The sequence below is a fragment of the Canis aureus genome, chromosome X (genome assembly GCF_053574225.1).
Source record: "Canis aureus isolate CA01 chromosome X, VMU_Caureus_v.1.0, whole genome shotgun sequence".
In the NCBI taxonomy this organism is placed as follows: Eukaryota; Metazoa; Chordata; class Mammalia; order Carnivora; family Canidae; genus Canis; species Canis aureus.
The window spans coordinates 117,624,680-117,648,507 of NC_135649.1; the positions used below are offsets into that span (position 1 = coordinate 117,624,680).

The following is a 23,828-nucleotide window of genomic DNA, read 5'->3' on the forward strand; positions in this document are numbered from 1 at the left end:
AGCAGGGGGCCTCCCCGGAGCCCACCGGGGTGGCCGCCTCCCGAGCTGAGAGAGGAGGCTGTTGTTGACGAGCCACCTGGTCTCTGGTACTCTGTCCCGGCAGAGGGGAGGCCCGGGGGGGAGCAGGGGAGCGGGGGCCGGCTCTGGGCCAGGCTGAGCTGCGACCAGAAACAGAATTCCTGGCCTGGGCACAGCAGCTCGCTCACTGCAGGCCAAACCAATTTTGATGAGGCCTGGAAGAGTCAGAGAGAAGGCTGATGGCACGGGGACGATGGGACAGGCACAGTGCGGTCCCAGGCCCGCGACAGGAGTCTCCTGGCCAATCTGAGCCTCCCACCCCGCCCGTCGCTGCTTCCTGTCTCTTGCAGACCCTGGACATCCCTCTGACCCCCCCCCCAAAGCCAAGGAGGCAGCAGGACCAGCAAATCCCGGGGACCCCATGTCACGGACCCAGCAACTGCGCCAAGAGGGGAAGTGACGCAGATAAAGCGGCTCAGGTGTCAGAGTCAGATCCCGGGCCACGCGTCCTGTCCTGAGACTGGAGGCCCTGCCCTAGGTTGGGCGGGGGGGGGGGTTCCGCTAGGTTGTGCAGGCAGTTGGCATCGGCCTCCCACCAGCTACCCGAGAGGCCGCCACCGTCTTGTCCCCGCGGTCACTGCCAGCACCACCTCCGTGACGCGCCGCCGGCCCACGCGTGCCGATGAGGAAGGGACGCGGCCGTGAGGTCTGTGCCGGGGTCTCAGGTGACGAGGACAGGGGTGTCGGGGCACCCCTGGGCTCCAGCACACGCTGCTCTGGTGCCCCATGCTCTCTCTCCTCCCTGCCCAGCTTCCCAGCTCTCAGTGGCACACACAGGCCTCCCCTTTTGGACAGAAGCTATTTCTGGAACCCCACAGTGTCAAAAAGCCTTCTCGTTGTATTTTCCAATATTTATGACATGATGAAAGGGAATCGGATCTCTGATCAAGGGCTTAGGTCAAACCAACCATAGGAAAGTGAATTCTAGACTACTGAAGCCAGAAGAACATTTAGAGACCATCCACATCAGTGGTTTGCAACCAGAGGCAATGCTCCCACCCCGGGGGATCAGGTGGCAGCGGCCAGAGACGTTCTGCTTGTCACAACCCGGGGAGGGGCGCTCCTGGCGGGGTGAGCAGAGGCCAGGGATGCCACTAAGCCTCCTACAGTGCACAGAATGGCCCCACCACAACACATTTATTCAGCCCTAAAGGTCACCAGAGCTGAGGCAGAGAAACCCTGATCTAAATTTCTTGGTTACTTTGATGAGAAAACTGAGGCCCAAAGACACAAAGTAACATGCCCAAGGTTACACAGTCCAGAAGCCAGAAGTAGAATCCAGTCTCTATGACATCTGTCTCTATCACCTGTTCTGCTCTATCTAGGGCTGAGTGGGGGAGAAGGAAGGAAGGGACCCAAGGATCTTACTCCCTGTAGCCAACCTGAACCAAATGAAGGAAATTGCAACAAACAAATTGCTGAATTACTGCAACAACACATCAGGACGTCCAAGCTCTGTAAGAAATGCCATATACAAAATTACACCTATACAAAAATTAACTCGAGATAAAGACTTCTGAACCTAAGACCTGACACCATAAAACTCCTAGAAGAAAACATAGGCGGTAAGCTCCTTGACACAGGTCTTGGAGATGATTTTTGGAATCTGACACCAAAAGCAAAAGCAAAAATAAATAAGACATATTAAAAAGCTCCACAGAGGGCAGCCTGGGTGGCTCAGCAGTTTAGGGTCGCCTTCAGCCCAGGGCCTGATCCTGGAGACCTGGGATCGAGTCCCGCATCAGGCTCCCTGCCTGGAGCCTGCTTCTCCCTCTGCCTGTGTCTCTGTGCCCCTCTCTCTCTCTCTCTCATTAACAAATAAAATCTTTAAAAAATAAAATAATAAAAAAATAAAAAGCTCCACAGTAAAAGAATTCATCTACAAAATGAAAAGGCAGCCTGCTGAATGGGAGAAAACATCTGCAAATCATCTATCTGATAAGAAGCGAATACCCAAAATATAAAGAACTAACACAACTCAGCAGAAAATAAAATCTGATCAAAAAATGGACAGATCTAAATAGACATTTCTCCAGAGAAGATGGACAGATGAACAACGGGCACATGAAAAGACGCTCAACATCACGAATCATCAGGGAAATGCAAATCAAAACCACAACTAAATAACACCACACACCTGTTAGAAGGGCTATTAACAGAAGGACCAGAAATAACAAGCCTTGGCCAGGCTGTGGAGAAAAGGGAACCCTCGTGCACTGCTGGTGGGAATGCAAACTGGTGCCCCCACCGTGGAAAACAGAATGGAGGCTCTTCAGAAAACCTAAAAATAGAACTACCACATGATCCAGCAATTCCACTTCTGGGTATTTATCCAAAGAAAACAAAAACACTTAGCTCAAAAAGATATCTGCCCTGCTGTGTTCACTGCAGCATTATTTACAACAGCCAAGGCAAGGAAACAATCCGTCTGCGGACGGATGATGGATGAACGGATAAAGAAGATGCGGTACATATTTACAATGGAATATTATTCGGCCCTAAGAAGGAATGAAAGCTTGCCATTTGCAACAACCTGGATGGACCTCGAGGGCATTATGCTAAGGGGAAGTCAGTCAGACAGAGAAAGTCAAATACCGCGGGGAATCAAGCTCGTAGAGAGCAGATTGGTGGTTGCCAAGGCAGGGGGTAGGCAGTGGGAGAAATAATTTTTTTTTATTTTTAATTGAAGCTTCAAGCATGGTTGGATCCAGGGACTTGAAAATAATTAATGAAAAATGAAGATCAGTTACCAGCTAGGTAATGAAAATTGCTAGCGAGCTCCTTGAGAATGAGTTCAGCCTGAAACCGTGCTGGCAAATCCGGTTCATCCCTGACTCCTCCACCAGCGGGAACTGCAGAGGCCCCCGCGATGGTTTAACCCCCTCTGGTGTGAGCAGGGTAGCTCCCCCAGGCCTTCAGGACCTGCTCAATTACTAAACATCGACTGATTTATTAAACAGTAACTAAATATTCCCGGTACCACGCCCAGAGCTGGAGATAGAGGAACGCACAATAAGCACACAAACCCGAGGCTTCGTGGACTTCCTATTCTATTTCTAGCAGGGAGAAACAGACTCGAAGCACCATAAATAAGTAAATTATTTAAAAATTTATAAAGAAGAAAGAAACCACAATGAGATGCCATAACTACCTACCAGAATGTTTAATTTTTTTTTTTTTAACAAAACTGACAATACTGAAGTGCTGGCAGGGAATCATTTATATACAATAAGACTCAGTCACCTAAAAAAAAAAACACAAAGGGATAACCCCTATGTACCTACTAGCGGGGCTAACATTAAAGAAACAAACAAACAAAACCAAGGTGCTGGCAAGGATCCTCAGCAACTGAAATTCTCATACATTGCTGGCAGAAATGCAAAATGGTACACCCACCTTGGAAAATAGCCTGGTATTTTCTTATATAAGCAGAATTCATAAAAACAAGACTATGCTAGCAAAGACACAGCTGTAGAGATACAGACACGAATGTATGGACATATATAGGCGAGGATATGGACAGAGGTACGATTTTGACATTTGGCTCTCTAGATCCAAGTATATGCAAGACTACGTCCCAATATCTTACCAGCTCGTTTTCTGACATAGCATTAATTTCTCAGAAACATTATTTTGATTTTAGCAAATGGTAAGTCTCTGACTTCACCCCATCCCCATCCCATTTTTCTTTGCTGACTTCACCCCCACCCCATCTCTAGCCCCATTTTTCTCTAAACAGGGTTCACATCCTCTCTTCTCCTTGATGTCTTCTGGATGGCAATCTTACAAAGTTCTAAGTTGGAAGAGAATTCTCCATCGTTTTTATAAGCCTTGCCTTACTCCGAAATTAATTGGAAATCAGTTAGAAAATAAAGCAGATGAACTCCAATAAAAAAATAATAATAAAAGGAAAAAAATAAAAATAAATTTAAAATAAAATAAATTAAATAAATTTTTAAAAAAGAAAAGAAAGCAGAGAGAGAAGTATATAAATCCCCTCCTTAGAACCAAAGCTATCTGGGCTGCCTGACAGTAAGCCCCCTGCAGGGGGTAAAGAATAAAAACCCTTCCTTATATTATCAACTAAAATAGCATTGCTTTTTAATACTGTCCTCCAACAGTTACTGGGGAATCAAATTATTCATGGTGTGTGTTCCAGCACAGTTTACTGATGCCCTAACTTCCAGGGGGGTCACGTTTTACAGAAAAGAACGTCACATTCTCCTCCCAAGGGTGCCCACCCGTGTCCTGGCCTCAGGTCCTATTTGAACCAGAGAAAGGAATGTGAACAGATTAGAATGCTTAACAGAGTCCATTACAATCCCACCCCCTGTCCGGCCAGAACTGAAAAGTCACCTGACCCCCTCCATCTGCCGCTGAGTCATCAAGCCCCTTCTTCAGCAAGCTAACTATTCAGCACGGGAATTAAAAAGAACACTGGGAATTCTTCCGTTTGGGTGTTCGCCTCCACCCCACCCCCTTCTAAAAACCATTTTGTCCTTAAGAGATGTAGCTGATCCGCTGTCTCTTACACTCGCAGTTAATCTTCGGGGCTTGCATTTTATTTTATGGATTTGATTGGATTGGATGCTGTCATTTTCTCATCTACTTAAGACACCTGGAGGGGGAGAAAATGCATTTCTGACACATCCCCTCTAAAGGCTGGAACCTTGCAAAACAACGCCAAACGACTTACACTGCACATCTAGCTCTTTAAATTGCTAACCAGTAAGTTCCCGTTCCATTCAGAGCAAAGCAGCTCTTGCTTTAGAAGAAATCGGGCTAAAGACTGAGGACAAACGTCCTGAAGGGGGAATCGGTAAATGTGGCATTATTTAGGAAGCACAATGACAGCTGGAAAGCAGTTGACAGTTATCTTGGACCAGCCCGTTTCTCGCTTTATAATGCATGTGTGGGGATCATTCCGGTTTTTTTTTCTCGCCGGGGCAAGAGGCCCCGGTCTTCCCGTCTGGCCCCTGCCCACTTTCCCGGATGGGCACGCCAAGCCCGAAGTCACGCGTGGGCCTGCAACACCCCCGCCCCGCACCCCCGCCTGGTGCCTGCAGCAGCCGCAGCCGCCGAAGACCCCACTTTCGCTTTCTGGGGCGCCGACGGGCTGCGGGCCTGCAGGCCGGGGTGCGCCTGCAGCGTGGGCGCCGCGCGTCCCTTACCTGCAGTGCCGCATGGCGCATCCCCGCCGCCCACCTGCACGGCATCCTAGAGCATCCTTTCTTCGGCGCGACGGCTGCGAGCGCGGTGACGTCACCGGGGGCGGGCCCCACGCCGCCACGTGACGCCCTCGGGGCGAGGCGGGGAGGGGGTGGGGGGCGAGGAAGACCCTGGACGTCCGGGGAGGTGAGGAGCGAGCGGCCGGGGAGCCCCGCTCCCGCGCCCCTTCCGGGCAGCTCGCTTGAGGAGCGCGGCGTGCCTAGGCTTTCAGCAACTACGGGGAAACAAACGGCACAGAGGGCGAAATCCGAGTGATTACAGGCTCCGAGCACGTAATGGGATTTCAAAAGAGTTAGGGATTAGTAATGAAAGGGAACAATTTGGTGTTTTAGTTTTCAAAGTCTTTATGAGATGCAACGGAGAAACATATTTTGTGCAGATCCAAGTGACAGGTAAAATATAAAGTGTCTGGAAATACTCTGCATAGAGGTTCAGGGTTTCAAATCATGTAGCAAAGATACCAAATACTGTAATTTGAAGCATATTCCTTATGGACCATTAGGCTATTCGCACTGATGAATAATGCTTTTATTTACTCTCAACAGCTACTTTCTACTATTAAACTTGTATTTGCCAAAGGTAAAAAAAAGGGATGCCACATAGTCCTACTGCTTGTATTTATTTAAAATAAAGCACTAATGCATGAGCATGGTTGTACTCGTGTCAGTGGTTTTTTTTTAACGCTGTGGCCAGGAATTTGATGTCTCAGAGACATGAAAGAGTTAATTCATAATAACTCTGTAACATTGTTTCACGCTTTTTAATTTTTATCACATTCTGCAGAAGTGAGTCATCTTACTATTACAGAAAACACGCACGATGTCAACATTTCCCATTCACAACTCAAAGCCTTCCCTAGAAAGCCTTAGAAAATTCCAACAGTGGTCATGTCCATTTGAAATGGCATATTTCAAACGTAAGCAGTGAACCCAATGCAACTTTCTTCTGCCAAGCCATAGACACGGCTTTGAAATGTGAAAGGACAAGAGCAGAAACTGGTCGCGCTTGTATTCCAGTTTCAGACACTGGTTCACTTTCGAGAGAGTTTCAATCACGATTTTTTACATGGCCTGGCCTCCTGGCCGCCGAAAGAGATGTGAAATAGGTTGTTTCGCAAGCAGCCAGGAGTTACCTACTTGCTATTTGTTACGGCGGCTTTCGCGTCCTTCTATATTTAACCAGGGCCCTTTTCCCACCATTCCCTCCGGATTAAGCACATGTCCGCTCGGGAGGTCTCTAATTCGGGGCACGGATACGGGCCCTCTGCCCCTCGCAGCGATCTACCATCATTTTCTGCACCGGACTTCAAAAGCCAACAATGTGGCCGTGTGCTTTTTCTAGGTCACTCGTCCCAGGCTGATTTTTCTAGGTGGTGAGCGACTTACCCTCGCCTTTCCGGTTCCCGAGCTCTAAAGTTTCAAGCGCGACCGAAACCCCCGGCTCCCGGGGCTCAGGGTCTCGCGGAGGCGGAGCCCGAGCGGCGCGCTCTCCGGCCCCGGGCAGACGTCGGCCTGGCCCCGGCGCCCCGGGCGGCCCCGCCCCCGACCCGCCCCGCCCCCGCCCTGCGGAGCCCGGCCGCGCCGTCACGTGCCGGGCCCCGCCGCTCGGCCCCGCCCCGCGCGGCCGCCGCTCGCCTCCCGGGGGGACCTGCCGCCGCGACCCGGGCGATCCGGGCGGCGGCGGCGACGGCGGGGTCCCCAGCGCGGCCTCCCGCGGCCGTGGAGGCGCCGTCCTCCCTGCGGGGCGCTGCTGCTTGCGGGTGGCTTAGCTTGGCCTCCTCTTGCAGGGCACGCTCAAGTGTGAAAAACCAGGAGGGCAGGCGGGCGGTTCAGGGAAGGCCTAAGACGGACGTGTCATTCCGCACGGCGTGTGGGGACTGCTGTCAGAGGTTCCAAATAGCCAGACTCAAACCCGTGAGTCAGCAGCGAGAGAGAGAGAGAGAGAGAGAGAGAGAGACGCAGACACAGAGACAGAGAGAAGGAAAGGAAAGGAACAAGAAAAGAAAAACAGGGAATAAAAAGAAAAATTACTGTGCACACACCAGAAGTTGGCGGACCCCGACACTCAGCCCGAAATGAGGCTCAAGGGTGCCCCTGTTAGTGACAAAGCTGCGACTGTTCATTCTTCGCACTGATTACTTACAATAATTACAATTTTCAGTGGTTACCAAGTCCTTTATCAACTTTGGGAAGCGTTCAAGGTTTGCTTCTCATTTCCAGACACGTGAGCAAGGAGTGACCAGGTCCTCTAAGCCTGGCAGCCGAAGCCGAATCAAGCCTCACCTGCGTGACCAAACCGGGTCTTTCTGCTCAGGGACCCCGCAAGGTGGGACTCGCTTTGTTTCTCATTTTAACAGCCCCTCCCCACGTCTGGGCCCTTCTCTCAGCAGGCTCAGGGCATGACCAGCCTTCGTAGCATCCTCCTCCTCCTCGACGTGCTGGGTGCAGTCAGGCGGCAGGATCACACACTTGCTGTTTCCATTAGTTCAGTCATATGTAATGCACTACAAAGGTCAATATGATTATAGGGAAAACAACAGGCAAGGATTGAAAACTTCCCCAGAGCAGAGCTACCCGGGAGCCAAGGTTTCACCAACCAAATAAATCCCAATGGCTTATAATCAGATTCAGGTTTCACCTAAGTCGATCTACAAAAGAACTTTTAAGGTTATTTACACAGGCACAACATGATGTATCAGCAAACACGTAACCTCGTGATGGCCAAGGATGAACTTGAGGTTGTGTTTCAGGAGGCGGGCTTCCACCTGAATCAGGCTTCCATACAATGTGAGCAATCGGGTAATTTTATTTTTTTTAAAGATTTTATTCATTTATTCATGAGACACAAAGAGAGGGAGAGGCAGAGACACAGGCAGAGGGAGAAGCAGGCTCCATGCAGGGAGCCCAACGTGGGACTCGATCCCAGGTCTCCAGGATCATGCCCTGGGCCAAGGGCAGACGCTAAACCGCTGAGCCACCGAGGCCGCCCTAACCGGGTAATTTTAATGAGAGGCATTTCTATGGAAACAAAAGAAAAACATGAATAGTTCAAGCAAATTAGAAATTCCATTTTCTGAGTTTGCAGAGCGGTCAGTTGAGAAAATTTCTAAAAGTCGGATTCTAAGTATCTTTAGGCAGAGCACAAACAGTGCGGTCAGGCAATCAGATCGTCCTGTTCGCAGTGTTAGTGTCCCCCCGGTGATCTCTCTGAGTGGCTGCACAGCTGCAGGCACAAAGAGCCGCACATGGGCTGCTGTGATTTCTTTGAAGTTTTTATCAAGTTGTCCAGTTGCAGCCTGCATGGTTTCGGGGAAAAGGCAGGCTTAGCCTCAGAGTGATTCCAAGTGAAAATAGTGGGAGAAAATTGGAAATGCTAGGCTGCAGGGTTTTAGCCAAATATTGGAGGAAGTTAGAATTCAGGATCCACTCCAGTTTGCGGGTAGAAAATAAACCTCAGATGATCAACGGCACTAGAATCTAAAATCCACAAGGGTGTGTTACTGAAACATAATTTTCTCTCCATAATCATTTCCATCAAAGACAACCATGGCAAGACTAATTTGTTTTGCAAATTAAGTTGACTTTTAATAAACTTGGCCTGATTATTTCTGAGTGCAGCAAAAATAGTGATGGATCATGCTCTTTCAGATCCTTTTAAATCTGCAAACAAGACATTAACGAACCAGCAATATTTTAAGTGAAGTTATAAAAAATTCTAATTATCTTCATTACTTCCTTTGGTCTCCTGTAATTAATTCTTGTTGATCTCGATCTTTTGTTCTTTGATGAATTCATCACTTTTCCACGAAAGCTTTAGAAATTCTTACCCAGTTCAGTGTCAAGATCTTAAGGTCAGCAGAGACCTGTATTCCATAGGGTGCTTGTCAGGGTCTTTTTCATGAATCTCCTCAAAGATAAAGCACTTTTGCAGGAACATTTTGGCAAAAGCATCAGAATAAAACAATGACTACCTGTGAATGACAAAAGACTTAAAAACTGGCAATGGCTAAAGATCAGATGAGAATTCATTATAATGCAATTGACAAGAAAATTTGGTTATTTCTTCAACATGCAGCATTTTAAGACAATGACCGGAATTATGGCTGATAACACTATGTCAGTACATCAGATTCTCATGAATTTCATATAATTTCTGGAATGTTTACATTAATAACTTCCATATAAATATCTCCTAAAGAAAGCTTAGCATCACTTCTTATTTTACAATGCATCCCGTGAAATTTAACATAACACTAAAAACTTAGTTGAGTGGGATTCCCTGGGTGGCTCAGCGGTTAAGTGCCTGCCTTTGGCCCAGGGTGTGATCCTGGGGACTGGGGATTGAGTCCCATGTAGGGCTCCCTGCAAGGAGCCTGCTTCTCCCTCTGCCTGTGTCTCTGCCTCTCTCTGTGTCTCTCATGAATAAATAAATAAAATCTTTTAAAAATGTAAAAATAAAATTTTAAAAACCTATTTGAAAAAAGTTAGCTTTTTACATAAGTTTGCTTAAGTAAACCTGATAAAGACAAAACACAGAATCTTTGTTTTCTAGGCAGGTTACATTGAAGGTAAAGAAAAACCTTTGTTTGCAATTTCTTATTAAGTGCAGACCGAAAAACAAAAAACAAAAAAGAGCAGACCAATAACTAAGAAAACTTTGTCCTTTGAACAGAGAGAAAACCAAATTCTAATTTTGCACCACTGTACTTTTGATATTAAATTTCTCCCCTTTTTTTTCTTTTTAATTTAAATAAATCCAGGGTACCTGGGTGGCTCAGTGGTTGAGCAATTGCCTTCGGCTCAGGGCGTGATCCCGGGTCCTGGGATCCAGTCCCACATGGGGCTCCCCTCAAGGGTCCTGCTTTTCTCCCTCTGCCTATGTCTCTGCCTCTCTCTGTGTGTTTCTCATGAATAAATAAATAAAATCTTTTTTTAAAATTTAAATAAATCTATTTTAATCTCTGCTTTGCCACACATAAGATTCCTCTCTCAAGATCCCTTTTCTGCAAACCTTCTACAACTTTCTATATCCATTTGGGTTTTGTCCTTTTTTCTTTCTTATTCTGAAATAACGATTTTCCTTTAGGATGAAATTACTTTCTTTTTTCCCTTTACCAAAAATGCATCTCCATTCCTCATACCTGCTTTTACCCAAAACACACCTCCTACTTTTCATATACAGCCATTTTCTTTCATCCTTATTGTTTCTAGTGATTCTGTAAAAAACCAAAAAACAAAAACTAAGCAAACGAAACCCCCTTTTTCCTGACAACCTCAGCTTTATTAGTTCAGATGTTACCTCCTCGATTTCAAAGACTTACAAAGCTTATCTAGGAAAGGAATGGCCCAAAGCTGGCACTAGGTAATAATTATAGATGTATATAGATGTACTCAGAGAGGGTGGCACAGTCGCCTCTGCACTACGTTAAGTGAATAATACATCCTTTCTGTGTAACGCAGTTACATAAGCTTTTTGAGAATTAGAGCATGAGATTTACTCGCGTCCCCTGACATGGCTCTGTGAGCCTGGGGACCCTATGACAGGCAGGGGCGGCAAGATGCCCACATTACTGAGGAAGGCGCTTGCTCTAAGCTGAGCAGAGTAACAATCTGGAAGATGGGACAGCTAGGTCTAAGCTGATGGCAGGGTTGTAAATTATTGGGAACCACAATTCAGAATTCCCAGCCTTGCAAGTAGTTACAGGAAATAGGGGAAGGATTTTTTAAATGATTCCCCCCCCCATTTTGTTCTTCTTTTACGTTTCTTTCTTTTTTTTTTTTTTCAAGGGTGGTTGTTCTTGTACTGGCCTTTTCAGCTGGCCACGCAGACTCTTCCATGGCTCAAGAGTGGTGGCTTTCAAACACGTTGGATCATTCCACAGCAAGAAAGAGAGTGTATATTCCGGCCCAGACCATACTTACACATATAAAACCACCTAAAATAAAAGCTTAATGAACTGGGGCACCTGGGTGGCTCTGTCGGTTGGGCATCTGCCTTCCTCTCGGGTCATGACCTCAGGCCCGGGGTCCCAGGGTCCTGGGATCGAGCCCCATATCGGGCTCCCTGCTCATTAGGGGAGCCTGCTTCTCCCTCTGCCTCTGCCTCTGCTTGTGCTGTCTCACTCACTCTCAAGTAAATAAATAAAATATTTTAAAAAAACGCTTAATGAACCAACACGTATTTCCCATTTTGAGTATGATATGCATTCACTCTTTTGCACTTTATGAAATTACCTTTTTCTTTACATACGGATAATCAATCCATCCATAAGCCCAACTATACATTAGAGACAAAATTGAAGATATATAGGATCCACTTATCTAGATAGCTGTAGATCATACGTGTATTTTCTATTATGCTAATGCTCGCCCACCAAGGGTCTGTGAGCACAGTTTCAGAAACCGGAAATTATGGTAAATCCTCACGCTGCAGGAAGGAGCTGGCCGGAGAGCCCCACTGCTTCTCACCCTGCACTGGGGCGCCTGCTGCTGCGCCTGCGCTGCCGACCTTGCAGGGCTTGCGTGCAGTTAGCTCACTTGTTCCAAGGGTTCTGACCTACTCGCTTTAATTCATTTTGCTGTCACAGCCCTTCTTCCGATTTTTGAAACTATTTGTAATCTTTGCTTTCCGGGGAAAACCAGGGCGCGGGCAACCTTGAGCTGTCTATCCTGTGTTAGCATCCTGTGGCAGATTAGCAAACTGATAGATACATTTAAAAATTATTGAAAGTGTATCCTTTCTCATAATAATGTTTTTCAGTGTGGCATAAAATTTGTTAATAGACCCACACATTTGTTTCTCTCTGTAAAAATTTAAAGACCCAAAGTAGATAAACTTAGTTTTCCCATTTAATGTTAATCTTATTTGGAAATGACTTAGATGTTCACTGAATAGCCATTATTAGGTTTAACTTAGCATAAGCTTTGACCTAATTTATATCTATTTAAATTACTTTTTTTAAAAGATTTTATTTTTTTAAGTGATCTCTGCACCCAATGTGGGGCTCAACCTCACGACCCCAGATAGAGTAGCACCCTCTACTGCTTGAGCCATCCAGCCCCCTCCTGTAAGTTACTTCTTTTGAACAATGAAGCTTGGATCAGATATCAAATAAATAGTTAACTACTGAAGAAATACTTCTATTAAACCAACAAATTTATTTTGTATTTATTGAAGATCATCGCAGGTCATGTGAACTTGAAAAAAACATTTAGGTTCCTTTCTACATTTCCGAGAGTATACTTGATTTATAGAAACACTTAATTTTCTTGAAGCCAATTAAATAGAGCTCTTTGCAAATTAGTTTCGGCAATACCATCCAGAGGTAGAAAAATATCACACATCTAGAGCACACCCACACAGACATAGAGACATACAGACATACAAATAGACCCAGAGCTCTTTATAGTTTTTGTTTTAAGAATGTTTGCTGTGTCTTGGGTACAAAACTCAGGAAAAAAGTAGTTAGGGGGCGCCTGGGTGGCTCAGTGGTTTAGCATCTGCCACTGGCTTAGGTTGTGACCCTGGCGTCCCGGGATCCAGTCCCACATCGGCCCCCCGCGGAGAGCCTGCTTCTCCCTCTGCCTGTGTCTCTGCCTGTCTCTCTCTCTCTCTCTGTGTCTCTCATGAATACATAAATAAAATCTTTAACAAAGAAAGAAAGAATTGAGATATAGTCTCTGCTCTCCACTGGGGAAGGAAAGACTGATGTGCTACCCCAAGCCTCGGCTTCGGTCACTTGTTCCCCGATTTATGCTTTCTTTGTCTAAAAGCTTGCTGTGCTCACTTCTTGGGGTCTCATAGTTCTGTGGGCTCCCATACGGACACAATTAAATTTTTCTCCTGTTAATCTGTCTTCTGTCAATTTCATTATTAGACTCGCCAGAGAACCCAGAAGGGAAGAAGGGTAAAGTTTGCTGCCCCGACGATGTACTAGATTTCATTTATGAGAATATCTTTACATGTGAACATAGAAAACAGGTAAGAAATCCACTGAAGTCTCAACCACCCGTGGGATTTCACTGCCTAGCAGGATTCGGGTGTGTTTTACATTTTTCTTCTTTTTAGCTTGGTTACATTTTCTAATTTTTCTACCATTAAGGTGTATTACTTTTGTAACAGGGAACAGTCTTTGCTTGTTTTCTTAAAAACACTCAAGTAGGGATCCCTGGGTGGCGCAGCGGTTTGGAGCCTACCTTTGGCCCAGGGCGCGATCCTGGAATCCCGGGATCGAATCCCACGTCGGGCTCCCAGTGCATGGAGCCTGCTTCTCCCTCTGCCTGTGTCTCTGCCTCTCTCTCTCTCTGTGTGACTATCATAAATTAAAAAAAAAACAACACTCAAGTAGACACAATAATCATGGAAGAAATATTTTTGGCTGTTTTTTTTAAAGATATTATTTAGGAATTCATGAGAGACACAGAGAGAGGCAGAGACACAGGCAGAGGGAGGAGCAGGTTCCCTGCGAGGAACCGGATGCAGGACTGGATCCCAGATCCCAGGGTCACAACCTGGGCCCAAGGCAGGCACCCAGTCACTGAGCCACCCAGGCGTCCCTTCTGGCTGCTTTTTTTTTTATTTTTTTTTATTTATTTTTTTTATTTATGATAGTCACAGAGAGAGAGAGAGAGAGGCAGAGACACAGGCAGAGGGAGAAGCAGGCTCCATGCACCCACCGGGAGCCTGATGTGGGATTCGATCCCCAGTCTCCAGGATCACGCCCTGGGCCAAAGGCAGGCGCCAAACCGCTGCGCCACCCAGGGATCCCCTCTGGCTGCTTTTTAATGCAGATTTCATTACTTGAAGATTCTCAAATCTTAATTGCAAAACCCCAAGAGAACAATTCCCAGTCCTCCTAGATTATTCTGCTCCTAAAAATCTTTAGGAAAGAAGAAGCCAGCCCAAAACTGGTGTTAATGTTTCATCGGCCGCTGGTCGGTCTCCATCTCTCTTCCGTATAAATTCCCTAGCCGTTGCCACCCGTCACGAAAGCATTCTGCAAATACCTGTGCTGCAACCTTTGAGCTTTAATCTCTCCTTAGTGGCGCCTTCTATTTTCTCCACAGCTTCCCGCACTGTATCCCTTGGAGCGGCGGCTGGGACCTCGGCGGCGGCGGCCGCTCTGGGAGCAGAGCGCTACTGCCATCTGGTGGCCACAGGCTGGAGCTGCCGCTCCTCATCCCACCGCGCGCGGGGCCCAACACGGGGAGCGCGGGGGTGGACCAGGCTTGGCCTCAAATTACTTTGAGTATAATTCGATGCCAAAAATGTTCCATTTCCCGGGACGCCTGGGGGGCTCAGCGGTTGAGCCTCTGCCTTCGGCTCAGGGCGTGACTCCAGGGTCGGGGATCGAGTCCCACGTCGGGCTCCTCGCATGGAGCCTGCTTCTCCCTCTGCCTGTGTCTCTGCCTCTCTGTGTGTGTCTCATGAATAAATAAGTAACATCCTTTTTAAAAATGTTCCATTTCCCAGCCATTTTTAAGAGTTCACCATAGACCCTAAGTCTGCTTCATTTGGAACCCCTTAAGTGTAGTCGTTCAGGCAGGTGGAAGTATTGTAGACATTCGCACATTATTCTGGAACGGGTGCGGAGGAAACTGAGGGGTCCTTCTGTCCGAGGAGGCGAACCTGGTGGCCGGGCACCGAGGTAGAAGGGGAGTCTGCATAGACATGGAAACGCATTAATTACATGGTGGGGGTTTTAAGCCATTTTCAAGCCGCCTTGTGTTAACGCCAGGTACTCCGCGAACGGGCCCACTGGTCCGCTGCAGGTCACCTGACCCTCGCAGCAGCCTGCTGACAGGGGGAGGCGGCTGGGCTGTGCCCATTTCCCCGACAGCCCTGACAACAGTCACCCCCCCACGCTGGCACGCCCGGGGGGGGGGGGCGGCAGGCCGGGTCCTCCTGGCTCCTCGCCCCGCCCTGCGCTAGCTCCCTGAGCCCCTCCGGAGCGCGATCCAGTTGTGCCCAGCGTAGCTCACATCACGTCGAGGCCCGCAGGCAGAGAGGCGGGCTGGATCTACCTCCCCGACGCCCGCGTAGCGCTAAGCCAGAAGCAAAACCGTCCCCGAATGTCCTCAGCCGAAAGCAGCGCCGCAGCCCGAGGTCATCCGTGGGCGCATCACACTGGCAGGCCTGTGCCCCGTGCCTCTGCCGGCCTTGCTTTTCCCCCCTGTGAAGTGGGCGGCGGCGGGCAGGACTCCTAGCGCCCGGCGCCGGCGCCTCGCGAGACTTGCGGGAGGGATCTGCACGGGGCAGGCCGCGGCCCCGACATATGCTTATGAAAACATCCTCCGATATTTTGAGGCAAGAGGGCAAAGTCATAGTGTGCGCTCACACGCACGCGTAGCTCTCCGTGGAGCCGCGCGGCCAGCCTGTTCGCACCCGCCTCAGGCCGCACGGGCGCAGCCGCAGGGACGAGCGGGCGCACGCGCCCTGGCTGCCTGGGGATGCGTGTCCCCGGCCCGGGAGCGCGGGGTCGGCAAACAGCAGCCCGCGTGTGGTTTTCAGACGTGAGCGTTTGCTCGCTGTGACCTTTTGCACCAATTTCGATTTTTACGAGCTTCTCCCTGTGCGTCTGTGCTCTCGCTCAGATACACGGATAACATCTTGAAGGAAAGAGGAGCGGCCGAGTGACGGTGCGGACCCCAAGGGCATGCAGTCCCGCCCGCCGCAGCCCTTCGGAGCTGCCGTCGTGGCCCCGGCACCGCCACGTCTCGGGGGAGGGCTAACCCGGGCCGCGGCCTGGAGGGGCCTCCGCGCAGGCGCAGTACAGCTGTGTGCAGGCGGGGGGGCCCCCCCCCCCCCAGCCCGCAGAGCCCGCAGCGCTGGTGCCTCCGAGAGCCTCGCCCCCCCCGCCCCCGCCCCGTGGCCCCGGGGCTCCCCCTCCGGCGGTGGAGGCCACGTAGCTGCGGCGCGGCCTTTTCGCTCCGGGCGCCTCGGTTCCGGCCTCGCAGGCTGCCAGAGGCCTACGTTGTCCCCCGCGGCCGCCGGCCACCGCGCCCAGGGCGCCCGGACGGCGCGGGGGAGCGGCCGGGGCCTCGCCGCGGCCCTTCCCGGACCCAGGCCCGCGGGCGGCACGTCGAGGGCTCCGAGCCACCCCGCGGAGGGCGAGCTCTTCCCGGGTCGGTGCCCGCGCGCAGCGACGCCGTCACACGGGCCGATTAGCCGGTGCTGTGAAGCGCTTCCCTTAAACTAATTCCACTGCGATGAAACCATTTATGCTCATTTCCCAGGGGAATCTGCCTACAATTGCAGGGCAGGAACAGCAATCTGGCCGGGGCGTCTGCGTGTGGGAAGGAGGAAGAGCAGATTCCAGAAGGCCCTGGGCCTCCAGCCGCAGGCCCCGGCGCGCGCTTCCAAACGCCCCGAGACGCGCAGCCTCTGCCTTCGGACTTCGCTGCGGGCAAACCTCGTTCCAAAGTGAGAAAAAATGAGTGGGAAATATCAGAAAGGGAGACAGAACGTAAAGACTGCTAACTCTGGGAAACGAACTAGGGGTGGTGGAAGGGGAGGAGGGCGGGGGGTGGGAGTGAATGGGTGACGGGCACTGGGTGTTATTCTGTATGTTAGTAAATTGAACACCAATAAAAAAAAAAAAAAAAGAAAAAAAAAAAAACAAAGTGAGAGGACAGAGGAAACGAACTAGGGGTGGTGGAAGGGGAGGAGGGCGGGGGTGGGGGTGACTGGCTGGCGGGTACTGAGGGGGGCACTGGACGGGAGGAGCACTGGGTGTCATTCTGTATGTTGGCAAATTGAACACCAATAAAACATTCATTAAAAAAAAAGTGAGAGGACAGTGATCACTTGTCTGAAAGCAAACATTGTGATGCATGACAAAGGCCCACACATTAGAACAAAGGAACAGGCCCTTCTAACATGAGAGCTTCCGTGGCCAGCTGCGTGGTGACCCCGCAAAGACGTCCACAGGTCACCTCACATGGCAAAAGGGACTTGGCAGCTGTGCTTAGCGCACGGCTCCTGACGTGGCAGATGACCCTGGCATATGCGGAGGGTCCAGTGTCCTCACAAGGGTCCTCATGAACATGGTAGAGAGAGGATAACAATTTTAAAAGTTAAGAATAGCAAAGGAACACACACAGACTTCTCAAGAAATCAGATAAATGGTGCTACAGAGGAAATAATATTTGATGATGAGGGCAAAGCATGAATGTCAAGAAAAATAAAGCCAACCAGATGGCATTGACCACAATATTGGTGTGTTTACGAAGTGTTTAGACCGGAAAATATACTAACGAACAGAAAACTAAAGATCAATAAAATAAGTACACTTTGCCCTCATTATTATTTTGCTTTCGGATACCTGCGGCTAATCTCTCTCAGATGGACTTTCTAGAGTTGTGCTGTCCAGTATCATATCCACCAGCCAAATGTGGCTATTTAAATTTAAATTAATTAAAAATAAATTTTAGAAAACTCAGTTCTTCAGTCACTAGTCACGTTCTGAATGCTCAATAGCCACCTGTGCCTCGTTGACTTCCATATTGGAGTCTTTAAATAAAAAAGAGGACGAAGAAAAAAAAAGGAGTCCTCATGAGAGGGAGGCAGAAGGGTCCTGGGGTCGAGTCCCGCATCGGGCACCCCGCAGGGAGCCTGCTTCTCCCTCTGCCTCTGTCTCTGCCCCTCTCTGTGTATCTCTCATGAGTAAATTTTTAAAATCCTTAAAAAAATACAAGGAAACCGCTCGAATAAAACGTAAACCTTCCTAAATTCTGCACACATACATGTATTTGTACACACACAAACATGCCCAGACACACACATGCATACGAAGAAAAGAGAATGGCTACACAATGATAGCCATATCATGATGATAACTATCATGAAATGATAGAGCCATAATTTTGAATAAACATAAAAATGACAGAAATGAGATCACATAGCAAATGTAAATAGCCCATAACGATCGATGTAAAAACGTGAAAACATTTTTAGAATATCTAACAAAGCAGAATATAACAATCTGTGCAGGAACAGATGCAGCTAAAACAAAAAGACTGAAATAAATGATGTACAAAGAAAGATACACAAGGAAAATGCAAATAACATGAAAGGATCGCATCCATCACATCTAACAAGAATTCCTAGCAAACAGCATTAGAGACGGAGGCCACGTTACGGCGCGCGAGGCCACAGCACACAACGATGATTTTGAAGAGTCACCGATGTTTATGCTAACAAGACAGCAGGAGCTTTCACTAGTGGACCTACCGGTGCTGTAAAGAGAACCGGAAATGCTAACAGCCCCCCTCAATGCATCCAGGGCGGCTCAAGGAGATGACACAGGAGTAAAGACACATTTGGAAATGGTGTCTTCGCAGATGTCATTATTTAAGGATCTTCAAGATGAAACTTGCAGTGGGCCATAAATCCAATGATCGGTGTCTTTTGAAGAGAAAGGAGAGGGAGTTTGGAGACAGAGACAGGAATGAAGACCACGCGAAGATGAAGCAGAGCTTGGTGGGACGCACAAGCCAAGGGCCGCCGAGAGCCACCAGAAGCCAGAAGGGGCAGGAAGGCTCCTCCCTTAGAGCCCCCAGAGGGAGGGCGGCCCTGCCGGCACTTGGATTTTGGACGTCCAGCCCCCAGAACTGTGAGACAACAACATTTCTGCTGTTCTAAACCACCTGGTTTGTGCTAATGCATCATGGCAGCCCTGGAAAATTCACCTCGCATGTATGTATGTACACAGCAATCAGCTTCTAACCCCGAAGTATGCAGAATGCGCTGCTTTTCATGGAACATTCATAAAATGTAGGGGTGCCTGGGGGGCTCAGTCACTGAGGCATCCGACTCTCGATTTCAGCTCAGGTTGTGATCTCAGGGTCGTGAGACGAAGCCCTGTGTTGGGCTCTGCGCTAAGTGAGGAGTCTACTGAAGATCCTCCCTCTCCCTCTCCCCCCTGCTCGTGCTCACACACTCTTTCCCTCTGATTATTGTAGGCCATAAAGAAAATCTCAATAAATTCCAAAGAATAAAAATAACACAAACAGGATTTTTTTTAAAGATTTTACTTATTTATTCATGAGAGACAAAGAGAGAGAGAGAGGCAGAGACACAGGCAGAGGGAGAAGCAGGCTCTCCGCAGGGGGCCCAACGTGGGACTTGATCCCGGGTCTCCAGGATCACACCCTGGGCCAAAGGCAGGCGCTAAACTGCTGAGCCACCCAGGGCTGCCCAACAGGATTTTCTATTTTGCCATGAAAGTAGAAATGAATAAAAATCTGTCAAGACCCTTGTATCTAGAAAAAAAAATTAAGATTTTATTTATTTATTCATGAGAGACACAGAGAGGGAGACAGAGACAGGCAGAGGGAGAAGCAGGCTCCATGCAGGGAGCCCGATGCAGGACTCAATCCCAGGACCTCAGGATCACAACCTGAGCCAAAGACAGACGCTCAACCACTGAGCCACCCAGGTGCCCCTATATGGAAAAAAACTTTTAAAAAACATGCTAATAACACCTTTTGGGTCAAAGTGGAAATACAGAGTGAAATCACAGAATTTCTTAGGAATAATGATAATGAAAACTCAACAGATGAGTTGACAGAGAAAATGTATAGCATTACATTGGTTTAGCATTACAAAGCTTCAAATAAACACACCCAACTCAAACAACTGCCCAAATAAGGCAACTATGTAAGACCCAAGAAAACAATTCATAAAAATGAAAGCAATATTTCATGAGTTATACAACAGAAAAGCAATAGAACAAATGAAATCAAAAGCTGGTTCTATTTATTTATTTATATATTTTTTAATTTTTAAGTCAGCTCTTCATCTAACGTGGGGCTCGAACACACAGCCCCCAAGATCAAGAGTTGCACACTCCACCAACTGAGCCAGCCAGGTGTCCCAAGCTGGTTCTCTTGAAAAAAGAAAAGAGAAAAGAAACCCAAAAATACTCCAATCACTAACCTAATCAGGGAAAAACAAGGGGGAAAACACATATAGAAAGTTGGAAATGGGGATCCCTGGGTGGCGCAGCGGTTTGGCGCCTGCCTTTGGCCCAGGGCGCGATCCTGGAGACCCGGGATCGAATCCCACGTCGGGCTCCCGGTGCATGGAGCCTGCTTCTCCCTCTGTCTGTGTGTCTCTGCCTCTCTCTCTCTCTCTCTCTATCATAAATAAATAAAAATTAAAAAAAAAAAACTTTAAAAAAAAAAAAAAAGAAAGTTGGAAATGCCAGGGGGAAAGAACCCTCTAGAAAGGAAGGCAGCAATCCCCTCCCAAAACATTCCTGTGTGCTCTTGACAAACGGGAAAACAGATGAAATGGGTCATTTTTAAGAAAAACACAACTCAACCGAAATTGACCTCAAGGGACAGGTCTAAAATGCTCAATTTCCATGGAGGAAATAGAGCAAGTAATTTCAAGAGTGTGCCTGTGATAAAAAGCACAGAGCACACCCAAAAGGCTCCTCAGCAGAATTCTTCCAAACTTTCTCTCTTGGAGCCAAGAAAAAGAAGAAAAACTTCCACATTTGCTTTATAGAGTATGGCATTGACCCTTGACCTGCAAAGAGCGCACTAAAATTAAATTAGTGTAGCGATGCAAAAATCATAAACACAATACTAGCAGACCAATCCGAAGCACGTGAATGTGTGTACATCATGACCACATGGAGTTTAATTCACAAAAGGTCTCTACTAGGAAAGCCATTAATATAATCTATCATATTTTTAGAGCTAAGGAAAATCATGATTTCAGTAGATGGAGAAAAGGGATTTGAAAAACCCAATACCCATCCATGTTGAAAACACTCAAGAAAATAGAAATCGATGGGCTCGTCCCTAACATCATAAATATGTGTGTGAAATTCACCTCCTGAGGCCAACATTTTATTTAAAGGGGAAACACTAGCTTTTTAACTTAAGTCTGGGAAAAAAAGGTATCTAGCCTAGTATGCATAGTATTTGTATCTTATCTTTCTTTTCTGTCTTTATCCCTATAAAGACAGAAAATAGCCAAAATCTATCAAGAAATGTCTTCGATATAAATGAGGAAAACTGTAAAGCATTCCTGAAAGACACAAAATTGGTCTTGAACAAATGGAAATATATTAATACATTCTTGGATGAGAGGATTCAACACTATAAAGATGTCAGTGCTCCCTAAATTGTAAATTCAATGCATTCTGGTAACGATTTCATCATTTCCCCCCACTCCTGGGGCTAGACAAGTTGATTATGAAGTCCATTTGGAAGAACAAGCAATAGCCGAGAAAATGCTGGAAAAAAAAAAAAAGGGAAGAGGGCCAGCCCCAACAGATAACAGAACATCTCAAAAACTTCTATAATGAAAGCAGCCCCGCACACATTTAGACTCTGCTGAGGTATCATTTCTCGTCCCTCGAAGTGGCAAACGACGTTTCATTGGTGCCATTGTGGGGAAACTGTGCATACAGCGCTGGTGACAGCACAAAATGGCACAGCCCCGAGAGACATGGGGTGCTATCCAGCAAAATCCCATGTGCATTTACCCCCCTCCCTTTTTTAAAAATTTATTCATGAGAGACCCAGGCAGAGGGAGAAGCAGGCTCCATGCAGGGAGCCCGACGCGGGACTCGATCCCAGGACCCACTATCACGCCCTGAGCTGAAGGCAGATGCTCAACCACTGAGCCACCCAGGCGTCCCAATGAACTGGAATCTGATCAAGCTTCTAGATTCAATGACAGATTTTCCCCCCAGTATTTACTAACAGAGAATAGAGTTCACAGGAACATGTCAACCTATAGCCTAGGGATAAAATCAGCCAAGCCCAGAACATGGGATCCTGGTGTGTTACTGGGGCGGGGAGCTAGACATTGTAGATTGAAGACAGACACAACTACAGTAAGATACCACTTCACGTCTACTAGGACGGCCATGATCAAAATGATGTAAGTGTTGGCCAGGATGTGGAGAAATTAGAACCCTTGACACTGCTGGTGGGGATGCAAAATGGTGCAGCTGCTTGGGAAAACAGTCTGGCAGTTCTTCAAAAGGTTAACCACAGACTTACTGTCTGACCCAACAATTCCACCTTTAGCTTTAGGCCCAAAAGAAATGGAAATATAGGGGATCCCTGGGTGGCTCAGTGGTTTGGCACCTGCCTTTGGTCCAGGGCATGATCCTGGAGTCCCGGGATCAAGTCCCACATCAGGCTCCCTGTGTGGAGCCTGTTCTCCCTCTGCCTGTGTCTCTGACTCTCTCTCTCATGAATAAATAAAATCTTTAAAAAAAAAAAGAAATGGAAATATATGTTCACACAAAACCTTGAACATGAATGATGATAGCAGCATCATTCACACTAGCCAAAGAGTGGAAGCAACCCAACCGCCCATCGACTGGTGAACGAATAAACAAAATGGCCTATCCACACACTGGAATATTCTTCAACAATAAGGAGGAGTGAAGCCCTGACACCTGCAACCACATGGATGAACCTGGAAAAGCTAATGCTGAGTGAAGGAAGCCAGACATGAAGGCCACACACTGTGATTCTGTTTATATGAAATGTCCAGAATAAATCAATCCATAGAGCCAGAAAACAGGTTAGTGGTTGCCAGGGGTTGGGAGAATTGGGGATCACTGGTAATGGGGTCCAGGGTTTTTTCTTGGGGTGATGAAAAAGTTACCATTGCTTGTAGCGACACCTGCATAATTATGAATATCCTAAAAACCAATGAACTACACACTTTAAACAGGTGAACTATATGGTATGTGAATTCTATCTCAAGAGAACTGTTACCAAAAAAACCCCCAAAACCTTGAGCATAAAAAAAACCCCAATAAATGCATATTTGGATTCTGTTCAGTTAAAAAAAAATGACATAGGAGACACCTGGAAGAGTGAACCCTGCATATTTAATGACATTAGAAGTTATTGTTAAAATGTGATAAGGATACTGTGCATGCTTTTCTCTTTTAGCAACACATACTGAAAATATTTACAGCTGAACTGAGGTGTGCAGGATTTACTTTGAAACACAGGACGTGAGACAGGTAAAGGTGTAGACAAAACAAGCTGGCCATGACTGAACCAAAATTCAGAGAGGGGAGGGCTGCATATGTGTTCATTTTACTATTCTACATTTATATCTGTTTTTATGTTGAAAAAATGAGTTTTTTTTTAATTTTTATTTATTTATGATAGTCACACAGAGAGAGAGAGAGAGAGAGAGAGAGAGAGGCGGAGACACAGGCAGAGGGAGAAGCAGGCTCCATGCACCAGGAGCCCGATATGGGATTCGATCCCGGGTCTCCAGGATCGCGCCCTGGGCCAAAGGCAGGCGCCAAACCACTGCGCCACCCAGGGATCCCGAGTATTTTTTTAACAAAAGATTTTATTTAGAGAGATTGTGTGCACGGGGGTCAGGGTGTGGGGTGGGGTGACACAGAGGGAGAGAGAATCCTGAGCTGAAACCAAGAGTTGGATGCCTAACCGACTCTGAGCCAATTAGGGGCTCCCCCCACCTAAATTAGTATACTCCTATATGTAAGTCCACGTAATTACATT

At 47.5% G+C, this 23,828-nt stretch overlaps 1 protein-coding gene and 1 long non-coding RNA gene across 3 annotated transcripts in view; one reads left to right on the forward strand and one right to left on the reverse strand.

The window, feature by feature from the left end:
- Nucleotides 1-6,841, reverse strand: part of CLCN4 (chloride voltage-gated channel 4) — a 69,175-nt gene extending 62,334 nt beyond the window's left edge. Inside the window, exons 1-2 of one of the 2 annotated variants that reach the window (XM_077888749.1) lie at nt 6,693-6,841; nt 5,250-5,521 (exon numbers count right to left, since the gene is read on the reverse strand). The gene's annotated coding sequence lies outside the window, so the exon portion shown is untranslated. The remainder of the gene's footprint in view (nt 1-5,249; nt 5,522-6,692) is intronic. The other variant, XM_077888750.1, reaches the window with a different exon arrangement.
- Nucleotides 6,842-7,042: 201 nt separating this feature from the next.
- On the forward strand, nt 7,043-14,808 carry LOC144308112 (uncharacterized). The gene is made up of 3 exons (XR_013374747.1): nt 7,043-7,632; nt 13,184-13,287; nt 14,373-14,808. It is a non-coding gene; the product is annotated as an uncharacterized LOC144308112 (long non-coding RNA).
- Nucleotides 14,809-23,828: the final 9,020 nt, after the last annotated feature.